This window comes from Coenobita brevimanus, chromosome 15, assembly GCF_032717465.1.
Source record: "Coenobita brevimanus isolate Jiangsu-jjx chromosome 15, ASM3271746v2, whole genome shotgun sequence".
Taxonomy (NCBI): Eukaryota; Metazoa; Arthropoda; class Malacostraca; order Decapoda; family Coenobitidae; genus Coenobita; species Coenobita brevimanus.
Genome location: NC_136968.1, coordinates 23,951,659 through 23,967,704, shown reverse-complemented (window position 1 = coordinate 23,967,704; position 16,046 = coordinate 23,951,659).

Genomic DNA, 16,046 nt, shown 5'->3' with positions numbered 1-16,046 from the left:
ATAACATATGACATTACAGAACATGCAAAAGTCTTTGCTAGTGTAACAAAACATGAGATCTCCCTAGCACGTTCAGTCATAGGTACTTGCCAGTATCCCTTTAACAAATCAAAATTACTTATGTACCTAGCCTTCCGATCTTGTCTATGCAATCTTCCACGCGAGGGAGAGGGTAAGTGTATGTTTTGGTTATCTGATTAACACGTCTGTAGTCGATGCAAAGCCGCTGTGACCCACCTGGCTTAGGGACTAGAGTGACAGGAGAACTCCACTCGCTCTGACAGGGCTGAATCATCTTGTGGTCCAACAGGTAGCCAAGCTCCTTCTGGATGAGAGAAACTTTCACTGGTTTCACACGGTAAGGAGGCAGTTTAATTGGCTTTGCGTCTCCAACATCGACATCATGCATCAACACAGTGGTTCTTCTTGGAGTGACACGGAACACTTGCGGGTAGTCCTGCAGTAATGCCGAAAACTCCTGCCTTTCCTCGGGAGCTAGATGAGAAATCTTAGTCTGGAGATCATTCATGATATCAGGATTCTTCGCCAAACTATCACTCAGCCTCATACTGCATGGGAGAGCTTCACTTGCAGAGTCAGGTGGAACAGCTACAGTGCAGACTGGGTTATTTTCGTTCCGCCTGTGATATAACTTTAGCATTTTGATCTGGTGTGGCGATGATATAGTTGACATCACTGAGTTTCTTCTCCATGAAATATGGACCACTAAACTTGGTTTGAAGAGGTGAATCATGCACGGGTAGCAGAATCAAAACCTGATCTCCTGGCTGAAAGTGGCGTAACCTGGACTTCTTATCATACCAAGTCTTCATCTTCTGAGCAGCTCCTAAATTCTCTCTCGCCAGCTGTAAAGCAGTGGACAGCCGTTCTTTGAACTTCATCACATACTCCAGCACGTTGACGTCATCTTCCTCCGACAGCCAGCATTCCTTGAGTAGCTCAAGGGGTTCTCTTACTTCATGGCCAAACAGTAGTTCCAAGGATGAGAAGCCCAGTGATTCATTTGGAGATTCTCTTGCGGCAAATACAACGAATGGAAGACCTTTATCCCAATCTTTCTGATGTTCCAAACAGTATTTCCTGAACATCGATTTGAGTGTTTGATGATATCTCTCCAACGCACCTTGGGTCTGGGGATGGTAAGCTGAAGACGTGATCTGGGTGATGCCCAACTCTTTCAGAGACTGCTTGAAAACATTTGACATGAAATTACTTCCCCGGTCTGACTGTACCTCCTTGGGCAGACCAAACTTTTTGAAGAACCCTAGCATTTCCTTAACCACGTTCCTTGCCGAGATATTTCTAAGTGGAATGGCTTCAGGATAACGAGTAGCCATATCAATCAGGGTCAACACATAAGAAAATCCTAGAAGTCTTAGGAAGGGGGCCCACAATATCCACCAACACACGGGTGAATGGCGCCCCAAAAGGAGGAATGGGAACTAGAGGTGCAACCTTTTCGGTCTGATTACACTTCCCCACAACTTGACAGGTGTGACAAGACTTATAATACCAGGAAACATCTCTGAAGATACCTGGCCAGTAGAAGTGTTTCAAAATGCGTGCCACAGTCTTCCTCACTCCAAGGTATCCTGCCAAACTGGAATCATGAGCTACTCTAATGATATGCTGCCTACAAACACGAGGGATGACAACTTAATGTACAACCTCCCATTCACAGTCGGCTGATGCTGTTGAGGGTCTCCACTTCCTGATAAGTACTCCTGACTTTATATATTAACAAGCAGAAGCACCAGCTGACTCTTCCTCACTGCAAGCAGAGTTAGCTAGACCTTTCAACTCAGGGTCAGCATCCTGCAACTCAACCAACTCTTGACAAGACAAATTATCAACACTACGGGGTACTGCCTCATCTGGTGAGTGGTCCAAATTAGCAAGAAAAGTGTCAGCTAGGATAAAATCATCATCATTATCCTCTAAGTTACCAGTAACTTTAGACTTAGCCCTAGTGACAGCACATGCAGAGAACACATCAGGGACATCACAATCCTGGGTCGCAGTCACTGGTTCACTAGACAACTGAGGAGCTGGACACACTTGACTTTCACCAATATCATTTCCAAGTAAGAAAGTTACGCCTGACATTGGGAGTATCTCAACCAACCCAACCATAACGGATCCATTAACAAAACTAGACTCTAAATTCATTCTGCACGGAGGGACAGAGAAGTAATTATTCTCTACACCCTGTAAGATTACAGTTTCATCAGAGGAATTAACATTAGAGCCTAGAACACTGGTCAGCATAAGGGATTGGGAAGCACCTGTATCACGATATATTTTAACTGGTTTCCTGTCATTACTCTATAGAGGACTGACAAAACCATCAGACAGGAAATAAGCACATGAACTCTTGAGGGTGTCACCCACGTTACTGCTCAAAAGAGGAGCTTCATCATGAGAATTTAATGTACCCCTCAAAGCAGGTTCAGTTAACTCGGTTAAAGAATTCTGGGAACTCTCAAGGGTGGACACTAGACCAATAGACTGAATATTTAAAGACTATTTTTTGTTGACATCACGCTGTCTCCTGAAATATTTCTCCGTAGTATGACCAAGCTTACTACAATAAGTACATTTACTTTTCTGAAATCTAGAGGTGGAGCTGGTATTTACTTCCTGAGAAACATCGTCTGTATTCTCTAACCAGTTACCTGTACTCTGAGTAGAGGCAACGTACTTACTCTCAGCTTTCCTTTTTTCTTTAGAATATCTCTTGTGAGTGAGAACATATTCATCAGCTGAAACTGCAGCATCAGACAAATTATCTATTTTTTTCTCATCAAGATATAGGCTTACATCTTTATTAATACACCTTTTGAAGTCCTCCAGCAAAATCGTCTGCTTAAATTTATCAAAATCAGAATTTACATTCTTAGAATTTTACCACTGCTCTAACAGATCTTCCTTGATTTTCGCATACTCTACATGGGATTGCTTATCTTGCTTATAAGTTGTTCTAAATTTTACTCTACAGGCTTCAGGACTAGCTCATGGGCCTTAAGAATCAAGCTCTTAACTACATCATAATTATCAGATTGATCCTGAGGCAAAGATGCATAAGTTGCTTGAGCTTTACCGGTGAGAACATTCTCAAGGAGTACTGGCCAATACTTTTTGGGCCAATTAAAGCCTGTACCTACCCTCTCAAACAACTGAAAATTCTTTGTTATATCAGATTCATTAAAAAGAGGGACAAGTTTAACATTTTTAGCCATATCAAAATCATCAGAGCTAGATGATCCAGTTCCACCTTGTTTCATGCGATACTCATGGTCTGCCTGAATCCTAGCAAGTTCAATTTGTGCCTGAGCCTATGCCTGTGCCTCCTGAATACGAGCGTGAGACTCAGCCTTCTTAGCAAGTGACTGAAACTCAGCCTCCTTAGCATGAGCCTCCAGCAGGGCTAGCTGAAACTTAGCTATTTCAATCTGCGTTTGCTCATCTGGGGGAGTTACATTAATCAAGCTTTTATTAATAATGATAATAATTTGATCTTTAGAATGATGAGAGCAAACAGCAATTCCCAATTGTTGAGCAACAAACTTAAGTTCATTCTTTGTTCTGTTTTCTACATCACACACTGTTTGCCCATTTGAAAAAAAATCTTTGGCTTCATCAAGAGTAGTAATAGTAGACATCATGAATAAATCACAGTCACAAAATATCAAGCAATATCCTTATGATAATATCCTGAATATCCTGATAAGAGATCGCTAAATTAATGTTACGAAACAGAGAGAGATAATGAACACTTCATGTGAGAATACTAAAATCACTAGTGTCCCGAGAAGTTCCAGGTTCAAAACAAAAGACTTAGGTAAAATTACAAGTTAAAGTTTAATGCTCAAACTAACAACTAAACATTCAGGTCTCGTAAGGATAATGTAATGGCAAAACAGGTTACATATAGTGTTAACTGCAATAGCCTCTATTAACACGAATTTTGCAAGAGCAAATTTATCCAAGTCAGCCCTGATAAAATGAGAAAACTGGATAATGCTGAGTTAAATCAAGCTATAACATTATTGCAGATACAAAATGTTGCTAATACTGGCCGACAGTATGGAACCAATATGAATCATAAAAACTTTACCAGGCTTTCGAATTAACGCCTTAGGGTATACAGTACAAGAAAAATGGTAATAACACTTATACTTAAATTATACAGCAGGTAGATGGCTGGAGACTTCCTGAGCACTCACAAAAATAATAATATACTGTACAGGGGAGGACAGAGATGTGAACAGAATGAGGAGTAGATCTAAGTGGCAACTAATGCAAAGACTGAGCTCATTATATAGGGGGCCGGCAGAGCTTGATTCAACTTGAAAGAAGGGCGCGCAAATGAAGGCATAGGGGACGAAGAGTTGACAATCCTGCTCTGAACAACAGAAAGAAAGACTTACTCTACTATAAGAGGGAGAAGGGGGGAGTGAGGTAGAACACGCAAGCCTGGTCACTATGGAAGCCACATGGCGAATCGTGAACAAACATGCAGCATACTATACATTAGGATCATACTAAGGATCATGCAGTCATGAACAAAACAGTATGATAAGTTAGAATTATACAAGGGATGATCAAATCATAGGCTATGTAACACCTCCCCACAAAGAAAAAGAAATTTAAAAAGTAAATTTCTTATTACTCTAAAACAATCTTTCTAAAGTCTAGATAAGCAATCTGCAATAACATTTTCTTTTCCCTTGATATGTTGTATGTCTAATGAATACTCCTGAAGAAGTAGACTCCATCTTGTCAATCTCTGATTTTTATCATTAAACATACTAAGAATTTCAATGGGTTATGATTGGTATAAATGACTATAGGGTCAAAACCAGAAAAGAAATAAAATGAAAAATGCTGTAAACCCAAAATCAAGGCCAAAAGATCTTTCTCAATAGTTGAGTAGTTCTTTTGAGGTGGAGTGAACTTCTTACTGTAATAAGATACTGGGTGTTCAATACCCTAATCATCCTCTTGCAGTAAAACTGCCCTAGCTCCTTTATCACTTGCGTCAACAGCCATCTTAAAAGGCATAGCAAAATTTGGAGTAGCGAGCACTGGCTGACTTAATAGGATAGCTTTAAGTTTACTGAAAGAGGATTCACAGTTATCAGTCCAGACAAATTTAACTCCCTTTTTCAGTAGGTCTGTAAGTGGTGATACAAGAATTGAAAAGTTAAGAACAAATCTCCTGTAATAACCTAGTATTCAAAAAAATCTTTGTAGCTATTTCCTACTTTTAGGTCTGGGAAGATCAACTATAACCTGAACCTTAGCTCCTGCTGGTGCAACGTGTCCATCACCAATTACGTACCCAAGGTACTGAACTTCAGCTTGACCAAACTCAAACTTTGATAAATTAGCTACAAGATTAGCCTGAACCAAAGGCTCAAGAAATTTACTGATATGGCATAGATGATCTTTCCAGTTGTTACTGAAGAATATTAAATCATCTATATAAACAACACACTCTGCCAAACCCTCCGTTACAACTTTCATGAGCTTCTGAAAAGTGGCTGGTGCATTCTTCATAACATATGACATTACAGAACATGCAAAAGTCTTTGCTAGTGTAACAAAACATGAGATCTCCCTAGCACGTTCAGTCATAGGTACTTGCCAGTATCCCTTTAACAAATCAAAATTACTTATGTACCTAGCCTTCCGATCTTGTCTATGCAATCTTCCACGCGAGGGAGAGGGTAAGTGTATGTTTTGGTTATCTGATTAACACGTCTGTAGTCGATGCAAAGCCGCTGTGACCCACCTGGCTTAGGGACTAGAGTGACAGGAGAACTCCACTCGCTCTGACAGGGCTGAATCATCTTGTGGTCCAACAGGTAGCCAAGCTCCTTCTGGATGAGAGAAACTTTCACTGGTTTCACACGGTAAGGAGGCAGTTTAATTGGCTTTGCGTCTCCAACATCGACATCATGCATCAACACAGTGGTTCTTCTTGGAGTGACACGGAACACTTGCGGGTAGTCCTGCAGTAATGCCGAAAACTCCTGCCTTTCCTCGGGAGCTAGATGAGAAATCTTAGTCTGGAGATCATTCATGATATCAGGATTCTTCGCCAAACTATCACTCAGCCTCATACTGCATGGGAGAGCTTCACTTGCAGAGTCGGGTGGAACAGCTACAGTGCAGACTGGGTTATTTTCGTTCCGCCTGTGATATAACTTTAGCATTTTGATCTGGTGTGGCGATGATATAGTTGACATCACTGAGTTTCTTCTCCATGAAATATGGACCACTAAACTTGGTTTGAAGAGGTGAATCATGCACGGGTAGCAGAATCAAAACCTGATCTCCTGGCTGAAAGTGGCGTAACCTGGACTTCTTATCATACCAAGTCTTCATCTTCTGAGCAGCTCCTAAATTCTCTCTCGCCAGCTGTAAAGCAGTGGACAGCCGTTCTTTGAACTTCATCACATACTCCAGCACGTTGACGTCATCTTCCTCCGACAGCCAGCATTCCTTGAGTAGCTCAAGGGGTTCTCTTACTTCATGGCCAAACAGTAGTTCCAAGGATGAGAAGCCCAGTGATTCATTTGGAGATTCTCTTGCGGCAAATACAACGAATGGAAGACCTTTATCCCAATCTTTCTGATGTTCCAAACAGTATTTCCTGAACATCGATTTGAGTGTTTGATGATATCTCTCCAACGCACCTTGGGTCTGGGGATGGTAAGCTGAAGACGTGATCTGGGTGATGCCCAACTCTTTCAGAGACTGCTTGAAAACATTTGACATGAAATTACTTCCCCGGTCTGACTGTACCTCCTTGGGCACACCAAACTTTTTGAAGAACCCTAGCATTTCCTTAACCACGTTCCTTGCCGAGATATTTCTAAGTGGAATGGCTTCAGGATAACGAGTAGCCATATCAATCAGGGTCAACACATAAGAAAATCCTAGAAGTCTTAGGAAGGGGGCCCACAATATCCACCAACACACGGGTGAATGGCGCCCCAAAAGGAGGAATGGGAACTAGAGGTGCAACCTTTTCGGTCTGATTACACTTCCCCACAACGTGACAGGTGTGACAAGACTTATAATACCAGGAAACATCTCTGAAGATACCTGGCCAGTAGAAGTGTTTCAAAATGCGTTCCACAGTCTTCCTCACTCCAAGGTATCCTGCCAAACTGGAATCATGAGCTACTCTAATGATATGCTGCCTACAAACACGAGGGATGACAACTTAATGTACAACCTCCCATTCACAGTCGGCTGATGCTGTTGAGGGTCTCCACTTCCTGATAAGTACTCCTGACTTTATATATTAACAAGCAGAAGCACCAGCTGACTCTTCCTCACTGCAAGCAGAGTTAGCTAGACCTTTCAACTCAGGGTGAGCATCCTGCAACTCAACCAACTCTTGACAAGACAAATTATCAACACTACGGGGTACTGCCTCATCTGGTGAGTGGTCCAAATTAGCAAGAAAAGTGTCAGCTAGGATAAAATCATCATCATTATCCTCTAAGTTACCAGTAACTTTAGACTTAGCCCTAGTGACAGCACATGCAGAGAACACATCAGGGACATCACAATCCTGGGTCGCAGTCACTGGTTCACTAGACAACTGAGGAGCTGGACACACTTGACTTTCACCAATATCATTTCCAAGTAAGAAAGTTACGCCTGACATTGGGAGTATCTCAACCAACCCAACCATAACGGATCCATTAACAAAACTAGACTCTAAATTCATTCTGCACAGAGGGACAGAGAAGGTAATTATTCTCTACACCCTGTAAGATTACAGTTTCATCAGAGGAATTAACATTAGAGCCTAGAACACTGGTCAGCATAAGGGATTGGGAAGCACCTGTATCACGATATATTTTAACTGGTTTCCTGTCATTACTCTATAGAGGACTGACAAAACCATCAGACAGGAAATAAGCACATGAACTCTTGAGGGTGTCACCCACGTTACTGCTCAAAAGAGGAGCTTCATCATGAGAATTTAATGTACCCCTCAAAGCAGGTTCAGTTAACTCGGTTAAAGAATTCTGGGAACTCTCAAGGGTGGACACTAGACCAATAGACTGAATATTTAAAGACTAATTTTTGTTGACATCACACTGTCTCCTGAAATATTTCTCCGTAGTATGACCAAGCTTACTACAATAAGTACATTTACTTTTCTGAAATCTAGAGGTGGAGCTGGTATTTACTTCCTGAGAAACATCGTCTGTATTCTCTAACCAGTTACCTGTACTCTGAGTAGAGGCAACGTACTTACTCTCAGCTTTCCTTTTTTCTTTAGAATATCTCTTGTGAGTGAGAACATATTCATCAGCTGAAACTGCAGCATCAGACAAATTATCTATTTTTTTCTCATCAAGATATAGGCTTACATCTTTATTAATACACCTTTTGAAGTCCTCCAGCAAAATCGTCTGCTTAAATTTATCAAAATCAGAATTTACATTCTTAGAATTTTACCACTGCTCTAACAGATCTTCCTTGATTTTCGCATACTCTACATGGGATTGCTTATCTTGCTTATAAGTTGTTCTAAATTTTACTCTATAGGCTTCAGGACTAGCTCATAGGCCTTAAGAATCAAGCTCTTAACTACATCATAATTATCAGATTGATCCTGAGGCAAAGATGCATAAGTTGCTTGAGCTTTACCGGTGAGAACATTCTCAAGGAGTACTGGCCAATACTTTTTGGGCCAATTAAAGCCTGTACCTACCCTCTCAAACAACTGAAAATTCTTTGTTATATCAGATTCATTAAAAAGAGGGAGAAGTTTAAAATTTTTAGCCATATCAAAATCATCAGAGCTAGATGATCCAGTTCCACCTTGTTTCATGCGATACTCATGGTCTGCCTGAATCCTAGCAAGTTCAATTTGTGCCTGAGCCTATGCCTGTGCCTCCTGAATACGAGCCTGAGACTCAGCCTTCTTAGCAAGTGCCTGAAACTCAGCCTCCTTAGCATGAGCCTCCAGCAGGGCTAGCTGAAACTTAGCTATTTCAATCTGCGTTTGCTCATCTGGGGGAGTTACATTAATCAAGCTTTTATTAATAATGATAATAATTTGATCTTTAGAATGATGAGAGCAAACAGCAATTCCCAATTGTTGAGCAACAAACTTAAGTTCATTCTTTGTTCTGTTTTCTACATCACACACTGTTTGCCCTTTTTTTAATTAATCTTTGGCTTCATCAAGAGTAGTAATAGTAGACATCATGAATAAATCACAGTCACAAAATATCAAGCAATATCCTTATGATAATATCCTGAATATCCTGATAAGAGATCGCTAAATTAATGTTACGAAACAGAGAGAGATAATGAACACTTCATGTGAGAATACTAAAATCACTAGTGTCCCGAGAAGTTCCAGGTTCAAAACAAAAGACTTAGGTAAAATTACAAGTTAAAGTTTAATGCTCAAACTAACAACTAAACATTCAGGTCTCGTAAGGATAATGTAATGGCAAAACAGGTTACATATAGTGTTAACTGCAATAGCCTCTATTAACACGAATTTTGCAAGAGCAAATTTATCCAAGTCAGCCCTGATAAAATGAGAAAACTGGATAATGCTGAGTTAAATCAAGCTATAACATTATTGCAGATACAAAATGTTGCTAATACTGGCCGACAGTATGGAACCAATATGAATCATAAAAACTTTACCAGGCTTTCGAATTAACGCCTTAGGGTATACAGTACAAGAAAAATGGTAATAACACTTATACTTAAATTATACAGCAGGTAGATGGCTGGAGACTTCCTGAGCACTCACAAAAATAATAATATACTGTACAGGGGAGGACAGAGATGTGAACAGAATGAGGAGTAGATCTAAGTGGCAACTAATGCAAAGACTGAGCTCATTATATAGGGGGCCGGCAGAGCTTGATTCAACTTGAAAGAAGGGCGCGCAAATGAAGGCATAGGGGACGAAGAGTTGACAATCCTGCTCTGAACAACAGAAAGAAAGACTTACTCTACTATAAGAGGGAGAAGGGGGGAGTGAGGTAGAACACGCAAGCCTGGTCACTATGGAAGCCACATGGCGAATCGTGAACAAACATGCAGCATACTATACATTAGGATCATACTAAGGATCATGCAATCATGAACAAAACAGTATCATAAGTTAGAATTATACAAGGGATGATCAAATCATAGGCTATGTAACACCTCCCCACAAAGAAAAAGAAATTTAAAAAGTACATTTCTTATTACTCTAAAACAATCTTTCTAAAGTCTAGATAAGCAATCTGCAATAACATTTTCTTTTCCCTTGATATGTTGTATGTCTAATGAATACTCCTGAAGAAGTAGACTCCATCTTGTCAATCTCTGATTTTTATCATTAAACATACTAAGAATTTCAATGGGTTATGATTGGTATAAATGACTATAGGGTCAAAACCAGAAAAGAAATAAAATGAAAAATGCTGTAAACCCAAAATCAAGGCCAAAAGATCTTTCTCAATAGTTGAGTAGTTCTTTTGAGGTGGAGTGAACTTCTTACTGTAATAAGATACTGGGTGTTCAATACCCTGATCATCCTCTTGCAGTAAAACTGCCCTAGCTCCTTTATCACTTGCGTCAACAGCCATCTTAAAAGGCATAGCAAAATTTGGAGTAGCGAGCACTGGCTGACTTAATAGGATAGCTTTAAGTTTACTGAAAGAGGATTCACAGTTATCAGTCCAGACAAATTTAACTCCCTTTTTCAGTAGGTCTGTAAGTGGTGATACAAGAATTGAAAAGTTAAGAACAAATCTCCTGTAATAACCTAGTATTCAAAAAAATCTTTGTAGCTATTTCCTACTTTTAGGTCTGGGAAGATCAACTATAACCTGAACCTTAGCTCCTGCTGGTGCAACGTGTCCATCACCAATTACGTACCCAAGGTACTGAACTTCAGCTTGACCAAACTCAAACTTTGATAAATTAGCTACAAGATTAGCCTGAACCAAAGGCTCAAGAAATTTACTGATATGGCATAGATGATCTTTCCAGTTGTTACTGAAGAATATTAAATCATCTATATAAACAACACACTCTGCCAAACCCTCCGTTACAACTTTCATGAGCTTCTGAAAAGTGGCTGGTGCATTCTTCATAACATATGACATTACAGAACATGCAAAAGTCTTTGCTAGTGTAACAAAACATGAGATCTCCCTAGCACGTTCAGTCATAGGTACTTGCCAGTATCCCTTTAACAAATCAAAATTACTTATGTACCTAGCCTTCCGATCTTGTCTATGCAATCTTCCACGCGAGGGAGAGGGTAAGTGTATGTTTTGGTTATCTGATTAACACGTCTGTAGTCGATGCAAAGCCGCTGTGACCCACCTGGCTTAGGGACTAGAGTGACAGGAGAACTCCACTCGCTCTGACAGGGCTGAATCATCTTGTGGTCCAACAGGTAGCCAAGCTCCTTCTGGATGAGAGAAACTTTCACTGGTTTCACACGGTAAGGAGGCAGTTTAATTGGCTTTGCGTCTCCAACATCGACATCATGCATCAACACAGTGGTTCTTCTTGGAGTGACACGGAACACTTGCGGGTAGTCCTGCAGTAATGCCGAAAACTCCTGCCTTTCCTCGGGAGCTAGATGAGAAATCTTAGTCTGGAGATCATTCATGATATCAGGATTCTTCGCCAAACTATCACTCAGCCTCATACTGCATGGGAGAGCTTCACTTGCAGAGTCGGGGTGGAACAGCTACAGTGCAGACTGGGTTATTTTCGTTCCGCCTGTGATATAACTTTAGCATTTTGATCTGGTGTGGCGATGATATAGTTGACATCACTGAGTTTCTTCTCCATGAAATATGGACCACTAAACTTGGTTTGAAGAGGTGAATCATGCACGGGTAGCAGAATCAAAACCTGATCTCCTGGCTGAAAGTGGCGTAACCTGGACTTCTTATCATACCAAGTCTTCATCTTCTGAGCAGCTCCTAAATTCTCTCTCGCCAGCTGTAAAGCAGTGGACAGCCGTTCTTTGAACTTCATCACATACTCCAGCACGTTGACGTCATCTTCCTCCGACAGCCAGCATTCCTTGAGTAGCTCAAGGGGTCCTCTTACTTCATGGCCAAACAGTAGTTCCAAGGATGAGAAGCCCAGTGATTCATTTGGAGATTCTCTTGCGGCAAATACAACGAATGGAAGACCTTTATCCCAATCTTTCTGATGTTCCAAACAGTATTTCCTGAACATCGATTTGAGTGTTTGATGATATCTCTCCAACGCACCTTGGGTCTGGGGATGGTAAGCTGAAGACGTGATCTGGGTGATGCCCAACTCTTTCAGAGACTGCTTGAAAACATTTGACATGAAATTACTTCCCCGGTCTGACTGTACCTCCTTGGGCAGACCAAACTTTTTGAAGAACCCTAGCATTTCCTTAACCACGTTCCTTGCCGAGATATTTCTAAGTGGAATGGCTTCAGGATAACGAGTAGCCATATCAATCAGGGTCAACACATAAGAAAATCCTAGAAGTCTTAGGAAGAGGGCCCACAATATCCACCAACACACGGGTGAATGGCGCCCCAAAAGGAGGAATGGGAACTAGAGGTGCAACCTTTTCGGTCTGATTACACTTCCCCACAACGTGACAGGTGTGACAAGACTTATAATACCAGGAAACATCTCTGAAGATACCTGGCCAGTAGAAGTGTTTCAAAATGCGTGCCACAGTCTTCCTCACTCCAAGGTGTCCTGCCAAACTGGAATCATGAGCTACTCTAATGATATGCTGCCTACAAACACGAGGGATGACAACTTAATGTACAACCTCCCATTTCACAGTCGGCTGATGCTGTTGAGGGTCTCCACTTCCTGATAAGTACTCCTGACTTTATATATTAACAAGCAGAAGCACAAGCTGACTCTTCCTCACTGCAAGCAGAGTTAGCTAGACCTTTTAACTCAGGGTCAGCATCCTGCAACTCAACCAACTCTTGACAAGACAAATTATCAACACTACGGGGTACTGCCTCATCTGGTGAGTGGTCCAAATTAGCAAGAAAAGTGTCAGCTAGGATAAAATCATCATCATTATCCTCTAAGTCACCAGTAACTTTAGACTTAGCCCTAGTGACAGCACATGCAGAGAACACATCAGGGACATCACAATCCTGGGTCGCAGTCACTGGTTCACTAGACAACTGAGGAGCTGGACACACTTGACTTCCACCAATATCATTTCCAAGTAAGAAAGTTACGCCTGACATTGGGAGTATCTCAACCAACCCAACCATAACGGATCCATTAACAAAACAAGACTCTAAATTCATTCTGCACAGAGGGACAGAGAAGGTAATTATTCTCTACACCTTGTAAGATTACAGTTTCATCAGAGGAATTAACATTAGAGCCTAGAACACTGGTCAGCATAAGGGATTGGGAAGCACCTGTATCACGATATATTTTAACTGGTTTCCTGTCATTACTCTATAGAGGACTGACAAAACCATCAGACAGGAAATAAGCACATGAACTCTTGAGGGTGTCACCCACGTTACTGCTCAAAAGAGGAGCTTCATCATGAGAATTTAATGTACCCCTCAAAGCAGGTTCAGTTAACTCGGTTAAAGAATTCTGGGAACTCTCAAGGGTGGACACTAGACCAATAGACTGAATATTTCAAGACTAATTTTTGTTGACATCACACTGTCTCCTGAAATATTTCTCCGTAGTATGACCAAGCTTACTACAATAAGTACATTTACTTTTCTGAAATCTAGAGGTGGGGCTGGTATTTACTTCCTGAGAAACATCGTCTGTATTCTCTAACCAGTTACCTGTACTCTGAGTAGAGGCAACGTACTTACTCTCAGCTTTCCTTTTTTCTTTAGAATATCTCTTGTGAGTGAGAACATATTCATCAGCTGAAACTGCAGCATCAGACAAATTATCTATTTTTTTCTCATCAAGATATAGGCTTACATCTTTATTAATACACCTTTTGAAGTCCTCCAGCAAAATCGTCTGCTTAAATTTATCAAAATCAGAATTTACATTCTTAGAATTTTACCACTGCTCTAACAGATCTTCCTTGATTTTCGCATACTCTACATGGGATTGCTTATCTTGCTTATAAGTTGTTCTAAATTTTACTCTATAGGCTTCAGGACTAGCTCATAGGCCTTAAGAATCAAGCTCTTAACTACATCATAATTATCAGATTGATCCTGAGGCAAAGATGCATAAGTTGCTTGAGCTTTACCGGTGAGAACATTCTCAAGGAGTACTGGCGAATACTTTTTGGGCCAATTAAAGCCTGTACCTACCCTCTCAAACAACTGAAAATTCTGTTATATCAGATTCATTAAAAAGTGGGACAAGTTTAAAATTTTTAGCCATATCAAAATCATCAGAGCTAGATGATCCAGTTCCACCTTGTTTCATGCGATACTCATGGTCTGCCTGAATCCTAGCAAGTTCAATTTGTGCCTGAGCCTATGCCTGTGCCTCCTGAATACGAGCCTGAGACTCAGCCTTCTTAGCAAGTGCCTGAAACTCAGCCTCCTTAGCATGAGCCTCCAGCAGGGCTAGCTGAAACTTAGCTATTTCAATCTGCGTTTGCTCATCTGGGGGAGTTACATTAATCAAGCTTTTATTAATAATGATAATAATTTGATCTTTAGAATGATGAGAGCAAACAGCAATTCCCAATTGTTGAGCAACAAACTTAAGTTCATTCTTTGTTCTGTTTTCTACATCACACACTGTTTGCCCATTTGAAAAAAAATCTTTGGCTTCATCAAGAGTAGTAATAGTAGACATCATGAATAAATCACAGTCACAAAATATCAAGCAATATCCTTATGATAATATCCTGAATATCCTGATAAGAGATCGCTAAATTAATGTTACGAAACAGAGAGAGATAATGAACACTTCATGTGAGAATACTAAAATCACTAGTGTCCCGAGAAGTTCCAGGTTCAAAACAAAAGACTTAGGTAAAATTACAAGTTAAAGTTTAATGCTCAAACAAACAACTAAACATTCAGGTCTCGTAAGGATAATGTAATGGCAAAACAGGTTACATATAGTGTTAACTGCAATAGCCTCTATTAACACGAATTTTGCAAGAGCAAATTTATCCAAGTCAGCCCTGATAAAATGAGAAAACTGGATAATGCTGAGTTAAATCAAGCTATAACATTATTGCAGATACAAAATGTTGCTAATACTGGCCGACAGTATGGAACCAATATGAATCATAAAAACTTTACCAGGCTTTCGAATTAACGCCTTAGGGTATACAGTACAAGAAAAATGGTAATAACACTTATACTTAAATTATACAGCAGGTAGATGGCTGGAGACTTCCTGAGCACTCACAAAAATAATAATATACTGTACAGGGGAGGACAGAGATGTGAACAGAATGAGGAGTAGATCTAAGTGGCAACTAATGCAAAGACTGAGCTCATTATATAGGGGGCCGGCAGAGCTTGATTCAACTTGAAAGAAGGGCGCGCAAATGAAGGCATAGGGGACGAAGAGTTGACAATCCTGCTCTGAACAACAGAAAGAAAGACTTACTCTACTATAAGAGGGAGAAGGGGGGAGTGAGGTAGAACACGCAAGCCTGGTCACTATGGAAGCCACATGGCGAATCGTGAACAAACATGCAGCATACTATACATTAGGATCATACTAAGGATCATGCAATCATGAACAAAACAGTATCATAAGTTAGAATTATACAAGGGATGATCAAATCATAGGCTATGTAACACCTCCCCACAAAGAAAAAGAAATTTAAAAAGTACATTTCTTATTACTCTAAAACAATCTTTCTAAAGTCTAGATAAGCAATCTGCAATAACATTTTCTTTTCCCTTGATATGTTGTATGTCTAATGAATACTCCTGAAGAAGTAGACTCCATCTTGTCAATCTCTGATTTTTATCATTAAACATACTAAGAATTTCAATGGGTTATGATTGGTATAAATGACTATAGGGTCAAAA